The following is a 10521-nucleotide window of genomic DNA, read 5'->3' on the forward strand; positions in this document are numbered from 1 at the left end:
GATTTTGCCCAGTACATCTTAATTAAATGACAGTTTTGGTGCTTTAAAAATTGTTCAGTCACTTAAGTTGTGTCCGACTCTTTGTGACCCCATGGACTACAGACTACAGACTTCCCTGTCTTTCACTATCTCCCGGAGTTCATGCAAACTCATGTCCGTTGAGTCAGTGATGCTGTCTAACCATCTCATCCTCTGCCTCTCCCTTCTCCTTTTGCCTTCAGTCTTTCCCAGCATTAGGGTCTTTTCCAGTGAGTCGGCTCTTCGCATCAAATGGCCGAAGTGTTGGAACTTCAGCTTCATTCAGCACTGGTCCTACCAGTGAATGTTCAGGGCTGATCTCCTCTAGGATTGATTGGTTTGACCTCCCTGCAGTCCAGTGGACTCTGAAGAGTCTTCTCCAGCACTACAGTTCAAAAGTATCAGTTCTTTGGTGCTCAGCCTTTTTCATGGTCTAGTTCTCACATCTGTACGTGACTACTGGAAAAACCAGGCCTTTGTTGGCAAAGTGATGTCTCTGCTTTTTCATACGCTGTCTAGGTTTGCCATGGGTTATTTTGAAGCCCAAGAAAATGAGTCACTCCCCACTTTTACCCCTTCTGTTTGGCATGAAAAATTAGATACCACTTTTGAAAGCTGTAGCTAATATATTGTGTTAAAAACTACTGCTGGTACCAAAAGTTTTTTTCCTTCTAGACACATAATTGCTGAACATTCACATAGTGATGGAAACAGGCAATGGTGGGGATGCTGGCTAAATGGGGCTCAACCCAAGATTTAAGTCAAGTGGAATAGCTTGGATGTTGTCATTTGTTAAAGTTGCATTTGCGTCTTTGGAAATGAAAATGTTAGTGCACATGGGCATGCTTCCTTGGACATGCCTTTGGTTCCACAGTTTGTACTTAGAGTCTTCAACTCTTACTTGGTTGCTCTGTATATTTTCTCTTTGCTGAAAACTTCTTGAAATCTCACTGGGCGTCCATTTCCCGAGTTCGTGGATCACCTTTACAGCCATTACTCTGAACGCTTTCCGGTCGGCTGGCCACTGACCACCTCCGCTTCACTTAGTTCTCTGGGTTTTATGTTGTTTTATTTTTTTCCTTCATCTGGAACCTGCTGTGTGGCCATCTCATTTTTAAATTTCTGTTTGTATTTTTGTCTGTGTAGTAGCGTAGTTAGGCTTCTTGAAGAAGTGGCCCTCTGCAGATGTTCTGTGTCCCAGCAGTACACTTCCCTCTAGTCACCTAGGGGCCGAGGACCCGGGTGGGTTCTGGTCAGTGATTGCTAGTTGCCTTGCTTCTGGTGTTTGCCGCTTGGTGGGCAAGGCTGGTCTAGAGGTTTGTTTCAGGCTTCTTGGTGGGAGGTGCTGGCCCACGCCTACTCGTGGGTGGAGCTGGGTCTTGGCCCTCTAGTGGGCAGGGACGTGTCTAAAGGTGGTGTGGGGCTCTGTTCCTGCCCTGTGGGTTGTTTGGCCTGTGAGTCCCAGCATAGGAGCCCACAGGTTGTCGGGCGGGGCCAGGTCTCACAGCCAAAGATGGAAAAAAATGTCTGCTAGATGGAGTTAACATAGGTCCCAGCTGTGTCTGCCGCCAGCTTATATGACCCCAGAGAGCCACAGCTGCTCCCCACCTGCCCAGGAGACCCTCGAAGACCAGCAGGTAGGTCTGGTCCAGTCTTGTGGGGTTGCCGCTTTTGTTACCTGCTGGACATTGTGTGCACCCTCCCGGAGTGAAATCTCCTTTTCCCCCAGTGCTGGGGGTTCCTGTGACCAAGCCCTACTGGCCTTCAAGGCCAGATGCTGTGGGGGTTCCTCTAATTGCTGGACCCCCAGTCTGGGGAGCCTGGTATGGGGCTCATTATGTCTTTGCCTGGAGAGTATCTTTTTGTAGATTCCAGCCTTTTTAATTGACAGATCAGCAGTTGTGATTTTGATGTCCTCATGAGAGAAGGTACGCTCAGGTTCTCCACCGTTGTCTCCACAGTTTGTACTTAAAGAGCATTTAAAACGGGGGCTTACCTGGTAGTATCAGTGCTGTTCTGTTAAGATAAATAGAACTTAGGTTCACGTCTCATGTAAAGTGTGTGAAGCCTGGTTCCAATTGTGTGGTAGGCAGTCAGTAAACATTTGAATCCTTTTACTCCTCAGTTAAGTTCAGGAGTTTATCATTTACCTGCCTTTCTGACCTTGTTGAATCGGCCTGTAGACCAGAGTGTTTGTTAATGTTACTGCAAGAGATTTTTGAGAAAATTGGTCTATGCAAGAGATTTTTGAGAAAATTGGTCTACCATACAAAAAAATTTTTTCTGTAACAAAAAATGGAGTTTTTATTATTGTTTGTGCCACAACTGTTTAAGTGCTATTAAGGCTTGGAGAATATCTTGGCATATATTTGCAGAAGTGAATTCTGCTGAGTTTGGTGATTCAAAGCTGAATTCAGTTTCTTGGTCGGCATTCCTTTGAGAAGGTTGACACCTGTGCAGCTTCTCCCCAGTTGGCATTTATTTGTGTTCAACTTAAGAGCATTCACAGATCCCAGGTTAAGAACCCCTCCCTGCTTTCATGTCAGCAAGTGAGGATTAGGTAGTAATGATGTTTTCCCAGCTTGAGATGTATCAGAATCACATGGAAGCCTTGTTAACAGCAGATTGCTGGGCAACAAATCTGGGCAGGAACATGTATGAATCAGCATTTCTAGCAAGTTCCCTGGTTTTGGTGATATTGCTGGTGTTGGAGTCAGGAGTGTGACACAGACAGTGATGCTCAGTGGTGAAGTGGAAAATGTGAATAGGAAATGCTCATAGAGAAGAACTTAAGCTGTGTTAAGGTCACAGATGATGTACTATAGCATTCTAAAAATGAGATATGCTTAAAGCTGCCCCCTGTAGTGGAACGTGATGGGAGCCCCCCATACAGGCCATCACTTACCAGGCTGCGTTCAAGCCACTAGATGTATTTCAGGAATTTTGGGGGGGAAATAAATTCAACTAAGCAGAAATTACATCCTCTAAGCACTCTAGTTGTGCATTTTTAAGTTTTTACTCCACATTTATATCTTGGAGTGAATCAGATGGATTTTCCCCCCTTTTTAGATTGAGGTTGTCTGGGACATTATATGTATAATGTTTAAATACATAATTATATTAACTAAGTTATATGTTTATGTGATGAATTGTACCATATAATTTTTGAGGTAGTAAATCCTGGTTTAATTCCCACTAAGAACTGATAAGGGAGTCAAGTACTTTGACGTAGTACTGACAGGCTAGAGGTGGGGAGTGAAGCGGGGCAAAGGCAGAGGCCGTGGCTCACCTGGGCCTTGATCTGAGAAGCGGCGTGGTGCCCGATGCGCTGCACACGCCTCTGTCGTGTGGCCTGCACGTTCAGGGGCAGCAGCTAGGTCCCGCTGGGATTCCGCAGAAGTCCTCAAACCCAGCTGACCCTGCCTTTTGTCACATCAGAAAGCAGACATACTGCGCTGGCCTTTCCATTGTTCCCTTGGTCAAGCAGACACCTTTGAAGTTTTTAAATCAGAACGTCTCAGTTTACCCCGAGGAACACAGCCCTGGACCCGTAGAGGCTGAAGGTACTACTCTGACCTCTGCGCGGTGTTCGCACACAGTTGCTCTCCCTACTTACTGTTTGAAGAGGATAACTTTGTAGTTGTCGGCGGAGACTGATTTTTTATAGACCATTTTTCTTTCTTTCTTTCTCGGGGGTGTGGGGGAGACATGTAATGAGGCTTGTGGGAATCTTAGTTCCCCTCCCAGGGGTCACACCTGGGCACCAGCAGTGAAAGCATGGCGTCCTCGCTGGACCATTAGGAAATTTCTTACCAGTTTGATCCATATCCCATTCCTGTGGAGCGCTGCAGTGGTTTTCAAAGGCTTCCTTTGCAGTTCTCTGTATGAATTAGGACCCTAGTAGCAGGTATGGAAACCCAACTTGAATTAGCTTAAGAAACAGTAGCATTTGTTAGCTTTTCAGGGAGACCGTTCTGATTAGAACCTGGATATCCTTCCGTCTCTGCTTCTCACTGTGCTTCTTTCATTTTGACAAAGAGGAGGCTGGAGCTCTGTGCTCTGGCAGCTGCAGACGTGAGTGTGATGACAGTCTCACTTCCCGAGCTCTGGTGCTGGTGGTGTAGTCACCCCATCGTGTCCAACTCTTTTGCAACCATAGGCTCCTCTGTCCATGGGATTTCCCAGGCAAGAAAAATGGGAGTGGGTTGCCATTTCCTTCGCCAGCCGATCTTCCCAACCTAGGGATCGAACCTGGGTCTCCTGCGTTGGCAAGCAGATTCTTTACCACTCGGGCCACCTGGGAAGCCCTTTCTGAGCTCTGGAATGAATTAACTTAGAATAAATCCTCACTATTTTACAAGGTATGCCCAATGTTTCATGGTAAGTGGAAGATTGAGGGATTTTTTTTTCCCGTGGTCTTAATTGAGATGTGATTTACAAATGAAAATTGTATATGTATTTTGAATTAAATATATGTACAGTGTGACATCTGATGTATGTGGCCATTGTGAGATTAAGTGAGATCATGTGGTATTTGTCTTTCTGTGTCTGGCTTTCTTCTGTTAGCATAATGTTCCCAGTTCATTTATGTTGTTGGAAACGGCAGAATTTCCTTTTACAAAGGTGACTGGTTCATTGTGTGTGAATGTGTATCACATTTATCGATTCATCCACTGACAGGTTATTGCCATATCTTGAGTCTTATGAATAATGTGGCTTATGAACATGAGGATGCAGATACCTTTTTGAGATAGCAGTTTCATTTCCTTTGGATGTATACCCAGAAGTGGGACTCTTGGTCGGCTAGCATTATTTTTAGTTTTCTGAGGAACCTCCATGCTGTTTTCTGTGTGGCTGCACCAGTTTACATTCCCACGAGCAGTGCATGGGGGTCCCCTTTCCACACCCTCACCAGCATAGCTTCTTGATGAGAGGTGTGGTGCTCACTGGGACTTTGATGACTTTCCCACATGACTAGTGGTGTTGAGCACTTTTTCACGTGCTTGTTGGTCATTTGACTGACTTTGGAAAAAGTGTCTGTCTAAGCTGTTTGCCCATTTTTAAATTGGATTATTATTCTTAAATTGTATGAATTGCTTATATTTTGGGGGGGTTAACCATAGTTGCATTTTCATTTTGTTTTCTTTGCTATGCAAAGGGAAAAAAAGCAGAAGCTTTTTGGTTTAATGTAGTCCCACTTGTTTATTTTTTATTGTGTTGGCTGTACATTTGGAGTCAAAAATCACCAAGACTGATGTCAGGGAGCTTCTCCCCTAATTTCACTTCTGGTAGTTTTATAGTTTCAGATGTATATGTAAGTCCTTAATCCTTTTTGTGTTAGTTTCTGCATCTGGTGTAAGGTAAGGGTGTGATTTCATTTTTTTTACATGTGAGTATCCGGTTTTCCTAACACCATTTATTAAAGAGACTCTTCTCATTGTGTATTCTTGCACTTTTGTTGAAGGTTAGTTGACTGTAAGATTTCGGACTTGAATTAAGAAGGGTAACTTCTGCTGTACTTGGCTACCTTACGTATTTGATAGGATGAAGGCATTAGGGATATTTTTGTTGATGTTTTTAAAGAATGGGGGTACTTTTTACCAAAGATGAGAGACACATGGTCACTATATAACTCAAGTTGCACATAGAATGCCTGCCCATTTCTAGTGAGAACGGAGCCTGAGAAGTTAAAAACATGACACATCATTGAAATCTTACATCTTTTGAAATTTTTATTTATTTTTATTTTGGCTGTCCTGGATCTTTGCTGCTACACACAGGCTTTCTCTAGCTGTGGTGGGCAGGGGCTGTTCTTCATTGTGGCGCGGTGACTTCGCATTGTGATGGCTCTGCATTGCTGCAGCTTGTTTCGGAGCAAGGGCTCTAGAATCATCACAGCATGTGGGATCTTCCCAGACCAGGGATCAAACCTGTGTCTCCTGCATTGACAGGCGAATTCCCAACCACTGGACCACCAGGGAAGTCCCTTATACCTTTTGTAAAATGAGACTTTTTTGGTGTGCTTTCTGCTTTATAATTTTGCAGTGTCTAACAAAAATCTCCCAAGTTACTGAAATAAAGGTAATGCTTTAGGAATGAACGTTGCTGTGACTTCTGAGCTTCTGTCACAGACTGGACCAGATAAATGGGACCAGAGGCTGGAGAGCAGATCAGTTAGGGGGCTGAGGACTGGGCTGAAGTTGGGCGAGACCGGAGGCCCTGGGAGCTGGCACTCGGGGCAGGTGGTGAACCCCTGCCGGAACTTGATCCTCTCTTTGAGTCTCCTGGAAATTCTCCTGGGTGATTTTATCCTTTCTGGCTTCAGTGGCACTGGCACCTGATGAGCCCTCCTGAGCCCAGGTGGGTCTGGCTCTCTGCGCAGCATCACGCGGATGTCCTCAGGCGCCTCCGGTGACATGTGGATGATTGAATTCATTCCCTTGAATCTGCCTCCTCTTAACTGCCCTCTCCCTGGCTGTTACCTGCTCACCACATTCCATCAATGTCCATACTTCCCCCTCCTCTTGTTCCCATGTCCCCAATCCATTCACTTCTCTCAGGCCTCACTATCACTCCTGTGGGCCAGTTATCTGTATAAATGCACAGCCTCATCCCCTTGGATCCATTCTGCTGCCTAAAGAATTGTTTGGAAACATTTTGTCCTTTGTGCGGTGCCCAAGCCCCTTAAAATCTGACCTGATTAACTCGCTAACAGTTTTCCTCTGGGAAATCCCATGGACGGAGGGGCCTGGCAGGCTACAGTCAGTGGGGTCATGAGAGTCGAACACCATTTAGTGACTACACCACCACCACGACATCATTCCTCGTATGTCCTCCTCCCTGCCCAAACAGAAACCCAAGTCCTGGTCAAATCAAACTAATCCCCCAGAAGTGCCTTCCTTTCCAGCTATGATCCTATCTGTTGCCTCAGGGCTTTTGCATGTGACAGGTGTCCTATGCTATGGGCCAGAGTCTATGCCAGGCACCACCAAAGATCTCTGGACAGACAAGACAGTCCCTGGCCCCCCGATTTTACCATTGGGTTGAAAAAAGCCTTCCTGGGTGCCAGAGTAGGTGCCCTTTGTTGGAGATTCTTTAAGACCCTGGAATGTTCTAACCATAGCACCGACCAAAGTTGCTGTAATTCCTTGGTAACTTGTCCCTCTTTCCCTCCAGACCACTTCTAAGGACGTGTCTTTTTTTTTTTTTTTTTAAGCACTTAATTTGAGAAGACTCCTTATTTTTATTATTGCTATTCTCATTTCTGTTTTCGGCTGTGCCGGGCCTGCACTGCTGCGCTGTCCCTAGCTGGGCTGAGTGGGCCCCTCTAGTGGCCATGTGCAGGCTTCTCAGGCGGTGGCTCCTCTGGTCGCTGAGCACAGGCTCAGCTGCTGCAGCCCAAGGGAGCCCCCCAACATGGGACACTCCCTGGACCAGGGATCACACCCGTGTCTCCTGCATGGGCAGGCAGATTCCCCATCACTGGATCGCCAGTGAAGTCCAGAACACAGGTCTTACTGACCATTGGGTTTCCCAGCATAAAGCATACTTAAATGCTGAGTAAATAATGGATGAATGGTGATTCGAATGGGCAGAAGTCAGTTGGGAATTTTTCACAGTGAAATTAAAGATTCTTTGACATGACACATGCAGGATAAGTGGAAGGGAAAAAGTATGACTGTGAGGCGTGAAGAGGTCTGTTTTAAAAGCTGCTTACTAAGTCACTGGATTAGAAATAACACAGTTTGAGAATAGATGGGAACATACTTGGTTTTCTCGTATTTCTTCACAGCCTCCTGGCTTAAGAAAAGGCCAAAAAAATTTTGAAAAGCAGATCTGGCAGACATTGAAGTAGCATTTATAAGATTATAAAAAGCAACTAAGAGTCATTCCAAACTATTTTGTCCTTTTGTTAAAATCTTGTCAAATGTGGGGTGAATTATGTGGAGTCATCACTTGAATCTGCTGTTCTGTGGACAGTCCAAACTCTGACCGGTGCCTTAGAAAGGACAGGATTTTTTTTTTTTTTTTTTTTTTACCTATCCTTAGAACAAGAAGAACTTGACACAGCAGTCCGGAGTTGCACCTCGTACAGAACTTGGAAGACTTGAAATCTAACCTACTTTAATAGATGACTCATTTTGAAATTCACTTTATATTCAGGAAAAGTTACTAGCTAAAATGACCATGTCTTCACTAAATATTTGATGACAAAAGACGTTACAAATTTTCTTTAACTTCCTAGGTGCTACATTAGATATTCAGCAAGCTCAATTTAAATAATAATTACTACTACTAATATTTTGAGTGACTGTAGGCTCCGTCATAGACATTGTTTGTCATGTACTGGCTGTCTGATCTTGGGTACTTCATTACTTAGAAATACTTTCTTAGCCTTGGGTTCTCATGAGTAAAATGGAGAAAAAGTAAAATGATACAATAATTTGCTTGTATGTTTTCTCTCCTGATGGACCAGGAGTTTTCTTGATACAGAGCTAGATCTTATTTTTCTTTGGATCCTCATTGTCTACTCTGGCTTGTCAATGGCAGATAGTACATATTTATTTAACTGAAATCAGGGCAAATGGACCTGTTAACTTGGCCTGAACTAAAATATTCTTAACACCTGACAAAGATGGCTTTCCTTTCTGGGCTAGGCCTTACAGTGATTCTTTTAATTAAATAGAGACAGAAGTTTCAGGATGGGATAAAGAAGTCAGCCAAAATGTTTTTACTACCCCCTTTATTTTACCAAAGAGAACGTCAAGCAAAATTCAGATATTTCTGTTAATCTTCTCAGGTCTCTGTTAAACTTGAGATTTTTTCCCTAATGCCCTTGGACCCAGAGTTTCCTTGATTTTGAGAGTAGACACAAGTATTTATTTTAGGCTCACACCAAACTTGCATCGAGTAGAGGAGGTGGAAGGGGAGGTGTCCTAATGTTTAATTTCCTTGCAGAGAAATTGTTGGCCCATGGTCCTTTCATTTGGGCTTGTGAGGAGCAGGAGGGTGCCGTGTATTTCTCCTGTTTGTCAGGAGAAACACAGAATGGCCAGCCAGTCTGCTTTCTAAATAAAGAAGGACTTTGAACTGGAAATATATATGCAGGATTTACAGTCTTTCTTTTGCTATGTGTAAGTTCTCTTCTGCAAAAGGGCATACAGATTTTGCTGTGCTCAAGAAAAATAGAATTAATATTCTATCTGTTTCCTATGAAAAAAGAAAACTCAGTCCCTGTGAAGCCTGTCGCTGGTGGGGTTAACTGTCAGGATGCATGCCGAGGGGAGGAAGCTGAAAGCACTGAACCTTGTGGGTGGGCGCGGGGGTGGGGCTGTCACTCAGCTCCAAGGGTTCTTTCTGTGGGACGCCCGGCGGGCGCCACAGCCTTCCACACCACATCTTCAGGCTCCATCTTGTCTTCTCTGTGCATCTCACATTCACCACAGCTCCTGGGAGAGGCTCTGGGTTGTCCAGTGTTGGAGAGTCCCCAAAGGCAAGAGGCCATCCGCAGGGGACTTGAGCTTTGTCAAATCAGCGCTGTTGGGGCTGGCAAGGCTGGTTTTCATTCTCCATGTTTGGGTGAGCCAGTCCTTTTCTGCAGAAGATCTGCCTAAAGCCACTCTCCAAGGGAGTCTACTACCTGGAGGACACCTAAACCTCATGGGTTTAGAAAAAAAAAAGCTCATGGGTTCATGGGTTTCTTTTCAGGGCTGACAACGTGCCTCAATTCTGATCCCTTTAAGAGAGATTTATAAGAGCTGAAAGTAAATGATACCTTCTGTTGGAGGGAGTTCTGGCCTAATCTTACATGTCTTTTGACTGATTTTAAGAATCACCAGTAAAAAAAAAAAAAAAAAAAAATCACCAGTAATCAAGTGTTCCCTTATTTTAGCTTATCTTATGCTCTGTTTAAATACTGTATCATAACGTAAAGGACATAAATCTGCATTTGTGTAATGTTTGTACAGCTCTGGATGTTTTATCATTGAATTCTTGAAGCTGTGAGGAAGGCAGCATGTTACCAGAGGGTATTAACAGGCACAGAACTGTGAGGTGCGTTGTTCTGAATCACCTGAGTTAGTGGTTAAAATGAGTTTGGGCTTATCTTCCTGGTTTGTACCTAAGCCATGTGAACCACGGATGATCATGCTTCGTCATGATGCTTTGAGGACAGTAAGTTAGTAAGTATCTTGACAGGATGCATGGCTAAAAACTTGATGGTCTCTGGTAGGAGAGGAACACAGCACTGTTGTGTTTTTGTTTTTTTTTTTTTTTTTTTACTATTTTGGTTCGTTGCTATATCCCCAGTGCCTAGAATAGTTTCTGGCACAAGATGGACACCTCAATAAAAGCTAAAAGAGTTCATTAAAGAGACATAGGTTCCACACAAAAATGTATGGGGTTGGACAGAAAAGGCTGTTATTAGTAAATAATAATAACAGAGGGAACTTATTAATGGGTTCCCAGGGGTGCTAATCAATATGAAATACTTCTCATAGTAAA

The sequence above is a fragment of the Cervus canadensis genome, chromosome 8 (assembly GCF_019320065.1).
Source record: "Cervus canadensis isolate Bull #8, Minnesota chromosome 8, ASM1932006v1, whole genome shotgun sequence".
Classification (NCBI taxonomy): domain Eukaryota; kingdom Metazoa; phylum Chordata; class Mammalia; order Artiodactyla; family Cervidae; genus Cervus; species Cervus canadensis.